Below are 11457 nucleotides of genomic sequence, written 5' to 3' on the forward strand. Positions count from 1 at the left end.
TTATTAACAAATAAATAGCTGTTTTATATTTGACCTGTTGTCTAACCTGTTTGCAAAATCTTTTGTTCCTGAAAAAAGTCAATTGATGTAAAGTGATCTGATGATCACACCTAAATCCTACCTGGGAAAGTCAATGAGACTCTGACTTCCTTTCAAGATTTAGCTCTGACAATAACTGAATGAACATGTTAACATTGTATGAAGTGGAGCAGTATTAAGTGGAAAGACTTGAGACTGGAGCTCTAGTTTGATTCAGAAATTTGAAACCCACTCGCAGGGAAGTGCACAAGCTGGCTCAACTCTCAAAGAAATCTGTCTTGCTGTCTCTTGTGGACATATTTGCAAGAAAAGAGTCAGCTTCACAGGATTCCAGCTGGAGGAAGATGTGGAGAGTGCCAGTCAGACACTGCAGCCAAACATCTTATTCCTTAAGCATAAATAGTTCCTTATTCAGATGGCTTTGAGGATCTTTTTTACATTCTTGGTACATGCACTCTAAAGTTCGTTTGAGGTTTTTTTCTCTGATCTGATAATTGTTTATATGTATGACTTGCTTTAAGCATACAAGGAATATTTGTACAATTTAAGTTACCTACATGATTAGAATCTTTACTAAATGAGAACTGCTCTATAATGAAGTTGTTATTAAATTAAAAGCATAATTTAACCCAATCAGTACAGGGTCCTGCAAACTTAGGTGAGTTTAAATGTCTACCTGACAGCTCACCTTTCCTTTAAAAAAATTTAGTTTGTTTTCCTTCACCAAAATACTGTTAAACACAAGGTTTCTTTTCTTTCCTTGCAGTAAGGCAAATTCACTGCTCTGAGTCACTACTTATTTCAACAATGAACTGGATTTGACAGCCAACATGCATTAAATCTCTGAAAATAAGATTGCATTATGAAAATCCTGTCAGACTGCTATCTGTAGTAACATTTGTGGGCACCAGTTTAACCAGGAAAATTACTTTAACCAGAAAAATTACAACTTATTTACTGACTATGGGATAAGGTGACCATTTCTAATTCCAGTTAAAATATCAGTTAAAATATGGTGTCATGCGTGGGTATGAGACTCAAATGGCCTTGTAATAAGTTTATAATTTGGCTATCTCTCTGAGCAGGCTTAAGAATTGATCTGAAACACAAATTTTTTATTAATTTTTTTAATGTTGGATAAGCTACTTGGAACAACATTTTTATTAGAGTTATAACTGTTGGGTTTATCTGGAACACTTCTCAAGCTTTCATTATTGGATTTTAACTCATATAGCTAGACTTCATCTAAATTGTAACCTTTCATTATCACAGTTACGTTGACTTCTACAAGCCTTCAAGGCATAATTGACCTTTATACATGAAGGAGGCATTTCTTTTCTCTGTATTATGAAGGTGATCCATAAGTGTTATTAAATCATAATGACATTGATTGACTTTATATTCACAAAATAAGAAAACACATCATCAAGATGGAGCTATAGAACTATCTCTACCTTGTTCTTACTGTTTGTTCCATAGAGCTGTTATGTGTATGTTATCATTGTATGCTTTTGTATGCAACATGGGTCAAATTGTAATCTGGCATTTGGAGGAAAACATCAGAGATATTGTTTTAAATGCTTGTATATTTTGAGAGGACCCTAACAAAAATTTAGAGAAAGAAAGTCTGATTTTTCATTCTTTATTTGCTTAAAGATAAATTGTTTGATTGCTTTTCTTTTTTTCATTTCAAAGCTGCAGATATATTAACAAACAGGAATACAATTCATTTTGCATCAAAAATTCTTCTAATTTTTTAAAATTTTACAGTCATTATAAATTACCAAAGTGAAATATATTATTTTAATTTTCTTTATTTTTTTGTACCACTTAATGTTTTTTGTATTAACTTTTGGTCAGTAACCAAGTTTGCTTATTAAGAAACATTATTTTGGTTACATGATATTTGGAAAAGAGCTGCTAATAGTTTGTATGTAGAAATTTTATTTTTTCCTCATAAAAGCTTATAATGTTAATCATTAACTATAAGTCATCCTATGAGAAAGTTATATTTTATATTTTTCCTCTACTTCCCCCCTCCCTCTTTTTCTTACATGTCTGGATTGCACTTTAGCTCCTTTCAACCCTTCCAATTTTGTAAAAAAAAGAAAGTATTCCTTTCTTCAAATTTTTCATTTGATTGATTTTTGTGAGAACTTGTGCCCGCAAAGCACATGCAATTGCTATTCAGAAATCAAGAGTGCATCAGGATCACTTTCTAACCTCAGTGTCTGGGCCAAGGCTTGGATGAATGCCAAGAAGGAGTACCACATACTCACCCTTTTCTAATACTTTTCCTCAAGATACTGGTCACCATTAGAGACAGGAAATTGAGCAAAAAAGTCCTTGGATTGGAAGTTTTCCAGTGATTTATCACTTGGCTGAATTTGCGCAAGTTTTCACAGGTCTGATAAAATTTCATGTCACCCTTTTGAATTAACTCTTCTGACTGATGTCAGCTGCCACCTTGGAAGCATGAGGTCAGCAGAGGCTTCCAGTGACACTGCCAGGCTTCACATAGGTAAAGCTGTGTATTGCATCTGCTCTCACCATCAGAAATGACTGCATCTTTTCCCAGAAAAACTAATTGGACACAGGCATCACCCAGCATGAAAAATTTCCAAAGATGAGATCTCTGTGCCCTTTCCTTTTTTGTGATGCAAAGTGAGCACAACAGTGCTAGTAGGAGTGAGGGATGCCATGGACTCAAGGCGTTCACTGATTAGTCACACTTGTCAATACTGGATCTGGTCTCCTTTGATGTTACCTTCATCACAGATGACAGCATAGGCAATAAAAAACCTTTCTTATATGAAATCTGAATTTATGTGGCCATGTCAGTTCAATTTTCTGAAACCATAGTGTCAGGTTGCATTCTTTGGCATCTTCTGCCCCATATAGGCTGCATCAATTCATCATCCACCTGGATGAATTCAGAGGAGGTGCTGTGTATCTGTGCCTTTCCCTAAATGGACAGAGTAGCCTAGAACCAAGTGCTGGACCATTTGGACACAATACCATATCAGCTATTCCTTATCTCCTAGAAAGGAAAAAAGGCAGCTTTTTGGAGGCCTGCCATTGCCAGAGGCTCAAGTGACTCCAGGTTAGCCCATCTGGACTTGAGGATACACATGATATATATTTTTATGTCAAGAGGCTTGTAAACTGAAAAACACATAGTCATTCAAATGCACAAGACCTTTATTTAATGAGAACATGTATGACTCATCAAGAATGTTCACCATCAATTTTCTTTTGTATTCAAAACTAAAATGAGTTTCTATTAAATGTATTTCATTAGCAACATCTGACTCTTATGTCAGCTACTCAATTAAGAAAGGCCTTTTCCCTCCTCTTAGGTTAATTGTGTTTTCCATTGCATGTAAAATATCATGGTTTTTATAATAATAAGGTTTTGTTAATGTTCTGAAATTCAGATCAGTTAGTCCAGGTCAAAAAGATAAATAAAGCATACAATCTTGCTTCTTTTGCAAGCAAAGTAGATATAAAAATGAATTATCACTAGTCACCACTAGCCTGGTGTCCAGAAATAATTTCAGCGTCACAATTTAAAATTTCCTTGATGGGTTAATAGACAATGCACAGGATTCCCATGGCACATGCATGAACAAGAGAGAAAGAAAGGGAGCACAGAAACTCATTTCCCAGTCATATATTAAATCTGGTTCTATTGGCTTAATTTTTCAGATGATAAGTGGGAACCTTTGAACTTCACATGGTATGCACAAGATTATTAATAAATGAACCATCTAAAGGTTTTATTTCAGAGAATAAAAGTAAAATAAACAGTCAGTGCTAGAGTTTCCTGTAGAATTTGGTTTTGTTTGGGGTTAAATTTTGGTGGTTTTGTTCAAATCTAGAACACATAATTTCTGCAAGCATTTTAAATGTTGCTTGTTTCTCACTGAATAGTAATAGTATTGAATTAAGGCTACAATGACTACCTCATCAGCTGTAAGCTAATTTACACATGCAACCACATTTTGCATACTACACATATCAATAAATATTTGCATATCATTGATGTCAATTCAATTTTCTTTCAAAATCAAGCTTCGAACAGATGGTTCTGGCTCACCATCATTAGAGAAAATTATTAGAAGATGCTAGCTTAAAGCATTAAAAAATCAAAGGGCAAGTTGCTAGTAAATGAGGTTATTTTTGAAGTCATGACAGTTAAAATTTCTAATCTTTTCTCTGAACTCTTGAGAACCAAACGTTTATGTTTTTCTAATGAAACTAAAGATTCTCAGGTAATGTGGTAGGTCTGGAAGCAAAATGTTTGGGAAAGTGCTGAACATCTCAATATCAACAAAATCCATGTAGAGCTGAACACTGCCATCTATCATCTATCTATCTGTCTATCTATCTATCTATCATCTATCTATCTGTCTATCTATCTATCATCTATCTATCTATCTATCTATCTATCTATCTATCTATCTATCATCTATCTATCATCTATCTATCCGTGTTTCTTTTTCTGGCTCTGTAGTATCTGTGTACTGGAGGTACTTTAAGCAGGCAACACAACTGTTCATTGACTGTACTCAAAGATGATATTCTGCAGTCCAAACTATTGAGTGATAAAGTGGCTTCAGCTTCAGAAATGAACTATTGTGCCAACTGAATATATTAATATAGTTTCATCCTATGTTGTAGTGACTATTTTCTCTAATCTTGTATACCTACTAGCATAATGTACAAAACCACATGACTAGCAGAATGGTGTTGCTACATGAATATATATTCTATAAATTCTGCTAATTAACAAAGCCACATATGAAACTACTCTGGAAACTGTATTTCTAAAAACTCTGGTCTTTGAACATCATAGAAAATTGTTTAAATATATAAATAGTTTTATTTTATTTAAATATTAAGACTGGGCATGAATTAATGATGTCCAGTGACCTAGGATTCAAAACCAACTAGTCATTTATAGGTGAGGAGATAGTAGATTGTAAGCATTTCCTGATGATCAAGGCTCTGAAGGGATCTCAGTCTCCTTTGACCTCTCTCTCTCTCACTAAATTTAATCCCTTTTTACCAGGCTTGTCTCTCACTGTGCTACGTGCCAGTTCCAGTCCCCTCCTCCTGTCTCTCCAGACTCAGTAAAACAAAGACTGAGATACCACTCATCTGGTTGTTGCCAAAACAGACCTTATCTCATAGAATTTTCTTGCAGACAGTAATTTCTTTGCCAATATCCTCATATTTCTCCACTCACAGAGTTACCTTACCTGTGTCCAGGTATTATGCTGACAGGCTTATTGGCTATGCCCAGGACAATACAGTGGTAAAGCAGATGAAAGCAGAGCAAAAGTATTTCTAGACAGATGTAATTAGAAAGTAGGAAAACAAATACAGTTGAAAGGGGAAGCTGATCTTTAAATTACAAAACAGTATGAAACCCCCTCTATAGTGTAGTTTTTGCTGAAGAAGCACAGCCTGTGCCTTGCAGTATTGTGATGTAAAAAGAACAGCCCTGCTTCCACATCCAACTGCTCCTTCTGGGGAAGAGGGCAGAACATGAGGTCTTCAGAAGACCATTAGGGAGCATAAATATTGCAACCTGACTGAATCCTCAAGCGATATGTGGGTATTTGAAGAGCCTAAAAGCGCAGCTGCTGTCGACTGTAGGAAGCATGCACAGGTCCTGAGAATGAGACCAGCAGTTCGAGTTGTTGGTGTTTATCTCAGATTTCAACTCAGAATAAGTGGGTAGATACAAATTTTTGTGTTCTCAGAGGGAGAGGAAAACCTGATGTGGTTCTTTTAGCAAAGAGGGAGAAAAGAAAAAGGAGGTGTGAATGGGTAAACTACAGCAGCAGAGAGGGCAATGTTGGCTCCCTGGGAAAGCCAAAGTGCCTCACTGCTCAGACAGAAGGGGAACAGGATGTTATTTCTTGCTGCTCATCACTGTGTGACTTTGCCTCATTCTTGTATTGAACTGCAAATTGACTCATCAGAGCTGTAACTCAGCACAAGAAACACAGTGGAATTCACTCTCCTGTCTGTTAGCAGACAAGATCATCCTGGGATATTTCTAGCTGGTCCAGTATTACACTGTGGCACGATTACAGCATGTCAGCAGTATCCCAATGGTGTTATTTTCATGCAGCCACCCTAGAAGGGGTTACAGACAGGAATGGCTTCCCAAAGCTGAGATGCTGAGAAAGGAGCTGCCATTTCTCCATCCATCTGCCCCAACCATTGTCATGGATTGCCAAGCAAATTGTATTCTATTTGCCATCTGTATGGCAGCTGTCTTCTGTTAAGTGGGCTGTTTTCCTTATCTCTTCCACAACCACTCCTCCCTCGTGGAAGACATCTGCTGATAACAGGCTATTGGATGTCACTGCATGACTGATAAGAACTATAGCAACCCATTGTGAGATGCTCCACCCAGAGGGAGGAGCCAAGCATTCCTACGTGGATATAATCTTGAGGCTCTGGAACACCAGCTTGGCTTTCTCCACTGGATTTCCCAGAGGAGCAGCTGCCTCTTCCACTGGATCTTCAGAGGAAGACTGCACCCTTTTCTACAGGATCCCTGATCCAACAGAACCACACCTGACACTCCAGGAGGACTGCAGCCACAATTCCATTTGGACTGCTACCAGCGCACTGACCAACAGGGTGTCAGGTTGTGTTCTGACTCTGTCAGTGTTGTTTTAGTTTAATGCATTGTTTATTTTATCTTTTTATTTTCTTCCCTAATAAAGAACTGTTATTCCTGCTCCCATATTTTTGCCTGAGAGCCCCCTTAATTTCAAATTTATAACAATTCAGAGGAAGGGGGTTTCCATTTTTCCATTTAACAGGAGGCTTCTGCCTTCCTTAGCAGACACCTGTCTTTCCAAATTAAGACAACCTTGTTACTTCAATTCCATCCCAGAATCTCAGGCTGCTGTGAAGTAGCACCATGCCATGGTTACACTGCTGTAAATGTCATTGCACTGGTTCCTGGCAAGAGTCATTAAAGACAAACATGTATAGAGCTAAGTATTTAACTTTTCTTTGTGCCTCAGAAAAAATTTCCTTGGGTATTTAATCTTTTGAGCCTATTTGTGCTTGCTTACCTTCAAAAGGATCTTAAACCTTTTTATATAAAGTGATAAGGATGAGGAAGTAAGTTTGCAGGAAATAATGAGCTATCTGCAGACTGAAATTCCTGTTGAGTGGAGGCTAGTCACCAAGTTATTCAAAACCTGATTGCCTGAGGAGAGATATTTGCCTTTGCAAAGCTCTTTGGGATGTGAACCTAGGCTGAATTAGCTTTGTGAAAGCTACCCACTCTCAGTTCTTAATCATATATGTAAATTGGCCAAACTTGTTTTCCTCATAGCTAAGCCAGATTCAAACAGTGGTTGAGAAAGACTTCTGAAACAAAGTTAACCTGTTAATGTTGGTCATTAAAACCTTGTCAAGTATATGGATTGTTTAGATTGTAGGTTCATGAATAAGGAAACAAGTTTTGTTGTGAATTTGGGCACTACTGAGCGTAGCAGGATATTATTCAGTAATGGAGAAACAGTCAACAGTGCAACACATACAACATGATTTTAAGATGATGGTACTGAGGCCAGTAAAACTATAGTAAATTAAGTTATAGGAGATTAAAACATTTTCCCTAGTATATCAATACTCTGCATGAACATACAATTGAAAAAAACCGTTCAGATATGGAGCTCTTAACCTCTTCTCTAATATACAGAAGTGGTCTGAAAAACACTAGTTGAACATATATGAAAGGAACCTCACATCTTGTTTTGTACACACTCAAATCTTAGCAAAAAGAGGGGCAGCTGCACTACAAGTTTGCCCAATTTAATTTAAATTTAAGTTGAAGACCCGATCCTCTAACTCCAGGTGCGGTGCTAGCAATCATAGAATCATAAAATCCTTGACTGATTTGTGTTGGAAGGAACCTTAAAGATTATCCCTCCCATAGAGGAATGCCATCCACTAGATCAAGTTGCCCAAGGCCCCATCAAGTAGCCTCGAACTCTTCCAGGGATGAGGCATTCCCAACTTTTCTGCTCCATCCCTTTTCCTCTCAGTGAAGAATGTCTTCCTGACTTCTAACGTAAATCTATTCTCTTTCAGTTTAAAGCCATTTATGCTTGTCCTATCTCTAGCTATCTGCCTGTGTGAAACAAAGAATAGTGGTAGGGTTGGTGCAAATGAGGTTTACCCTAGAAAATTTCTGGCTTACACGTAGAGGTTTATGGCTTACATGTAGAAGTTGTACCACTGACTTCATTCCCTTTGTTACAGACAGGGAGAGAGCTTTCATTAGGTCACAGCTGGATAAAATACTAGCATATTCTGCATGTGTATCTGTCCAGGTATATGATGCTGTTGTAGTGTAACCTCAGCAGCCCCATGCAGCTGCTTGCTCAGTCTCTTTGCAGAGGGATGGGGGAGAAAATCAGAAAAGTGAGAAAATCCACGAGTCAAGATAGACACACTTTAACAGGCAAAGCAAAAGCTGGACATGCAAGCAAAGAAAAACATGGGATTCATTCACCACTCACCACAGGCAGGCAGGTGTTCAGCCATCCCCAGGAAAGCAGAGCTCCATCATGGGTAACAGTGACTGGGAAAGACAAACATCATCACTCTGAACATCCTCCCTCCCTTCTCCTTCCCCCAGCTCTACATGCTGAGCACAGCACCACATGGTCTGGGACATCCCTGTGGGCAGCTGGGGTCAGCTGTCCTGGCTGTGTCCCCTCCATGTGCACCCCCAGCCTCCTCAGTGGTGGGGTAGGGTGAGAGGCAGAAGAGGCCTTGACTCTGGGTAAACTCTGCTCAGCAACTGCTGAAGCATCCCTGTGTTATCACCATGCTCCCAGCACTAACCCAAAACTTAGCCCCATACTAGATACTATGAAGAAAATTAAATCTATCACAGCCAAAATTAGCACAGATGTCACTTATGACATTAATCTTCTAGGAAAAGTTAAGAATTCTCTTGTGGAAGCAAATGAGGTCATCTATCAGATATTGGTTATATCTTAAATATTACCATCGCTCCTTTGTAAGATTTATAAGTAGGATTTGCACAGTAGACTGAAAAGAAACAATTCCTTTATTGAAAATTGCTTATGGATGCTATATAGGCTGAATATGCATGTATCTAGGAAGGGGTTTCAATTTTCCCCAAGAATCATACTAATGGGTATAACACTTTATAATCAGATACTGTACGTGCTGGTAAGGTTTGGTCTAAAACTTCAATGTTTGTCAAATATACCAAAAGGAAAGACTTTAGGATGTTCTGAATAAGAAACTGAGCTAGTGCTACTGTGATAATTTCCCAGTCAGTTATTCAGTAAGAGTACCTCAGAGTAAGTTCATTAAACACTGTTTTGGGAATAAATATTTTGAAACCTGCTAGAAATGGCAGCAGAAGATTTTACATAGTCAATCCTTCTTCCATTTTTTGGTTATGACAATATGTGTGAATCCACTTCTTCCCTGAGTGAGAAGTAAAGCTACCAGTTGTGTGGGATTTAGAAGGGACCTGTGGTCTTTTACTGAGAACCATCCACTTCCAGCATTCTTGGTGCAGAGTCCATGTGGTAGGTTGTATTTCAGCATGAATACCTGAGTAGTATGGTTTGCTGCAGAAGTCTAGCTTAGCATCTTTACACCTGCACCTGCTAAACATCAGTTTCTCATTTTTCCTCTGATTAGTATCATATACTCAGTGAGCACAGCATGAAAATAAAAACAAAAAAAAACAACAAAACAAACAAAAAAACCCCAACATTACTAAAAATACATTTGAAGTTACATGTTTCAGTGTAAAACTAATACTGAAACAGTAAATATGACACATCAGCCTTGACAGGTCTTTTGCAACTGTATTTCTTGTGCACTGTATGGGGGAAAGAATTTTGCAATTCCAGTATTTTGGCACAGATAATGAAATCATGACTTGATTGAAACATATGGCAGTAAGGAGAAGAATAATAAATAAGTAAGGAAAAGAATAATAAATAAATAACAACTAGTCTTGAACAGCTTGAATAAATCTTACACACATATTTGCTACTTGCAGCTGTTGTAGTTTGCCTTGCACAGATACCTGTAGAATGTCTGCCTAGAAAAAATTAATTGCTATTTGGACTGAACGTCTTTGTGAAAGTTATTCATGTAGGTAGGTTAGTGGTAGGTAGGTTAATAATAGGAAAATATGCTCAGTTCAGGCAAGATTTTTTGTGAAATGACACTAGATATGAGTAAGGAAAATAAGGCAAGCATCCTCTCTTGCTGTGCTGTGGCTGCCATAGGCACAAGGACTGCTCTCTCTACCATGGGCTGGGTCCAAGGTAGGAAGGGAAGGGACAGGGGATCTGCAGCATGGGTAAAAACTTCTTTCTAGAGAAACTGGAATTATTTTTAATTAGGAGATTTACTATTGAAAATTGCCTTTTTTTTCCTCTCCAGACTTATTTTTGTTTGTCTGAAAATCTTTCCCATCAATTCTTGCTTACTTGAACCCTTATTTGACCAAGAAAAAAATCCATTTATCTTCCAAGCATTAAACCGCCTAGACAAAATATCCAAGCCATTTCAGGCTGGGGTTTTTTCTCTCCATGTAAATGGAAAGTCCCAGATAAAAGAGCTTCTAAATTCTTCAAGGGAATGTAGTTGTCGTTATGCCTCTAAGCCACTGAAATGACACTGTGTGAGAGTGACCATGCTAAAAGTTTGTGGGTTGCAAGAGAAGGGAAGAGTTAAATTGTTAATGGCAGCCAGGGTAGCTGTTCCCATTCAGCATGGCTACATATACCAGAAGTATGTCTGCAGTATTTCCATTGATAACTTACTGTACCTGGGGGGAAGAAAAATGCCCCCAGGTACTTTGGTCAAAGTGAGGTTCTTCTATACATTGTGTTTCTGAAGGCCTGTACATTAAAGCTGTAGTTTCCCCTTAAAAGTAGTTTAACATCAAAGAGTTTAATTCGTAGTCAAAGAGAAAACCAAGGTTTTGATCCAATGCTCATTAAAGCCAGCAGGAGTATCAATAATGTTTTGAGTAGGAAAGGGTTCAGGTTGTGAGTCTACCTTCCCAATGACTTCTTCATTTCAAAACCCTGTTCCTTTTTTTATTCAGCTAGGAGGTTTCTGTGAAGACTGTATTTGAATGCTGTCTTTCTTGTAAAGCCTAAAAGAGCTCGCTCAGTTAGGTCAAACTACAGTGAAGAGCTTTTCAAATCATGAAACTTGTGGAAAACAAAGAGTAAAAACTGACCAATGGAAACACTAACTTGTAGAAGACAAAGAAGAAAAATGAACTAATTTTAAAATGCCTTAATGCCCTGAAACATGTTGGAGGAAAGTAGTGTGTGAATAATTTCTTGACATAAAGGTATATTC

This window comes from Agelaius tricolor, unplaced genomic scaffold, assembly GCF_023055355.1.
Source record: "Agelaius tricolor isolate 1412-34295 unplaced genomic scaffold, bAgeTri1.0.p SCAF_3, whole genome shotgun sequence".
Classification (NCBI taxonomy): domain Eukaryota; kingdom Metazoa; phylum Chordata; class Aves; order Passeriformes; family Icteridae; genus Agelaius; species Agelaius tricolor.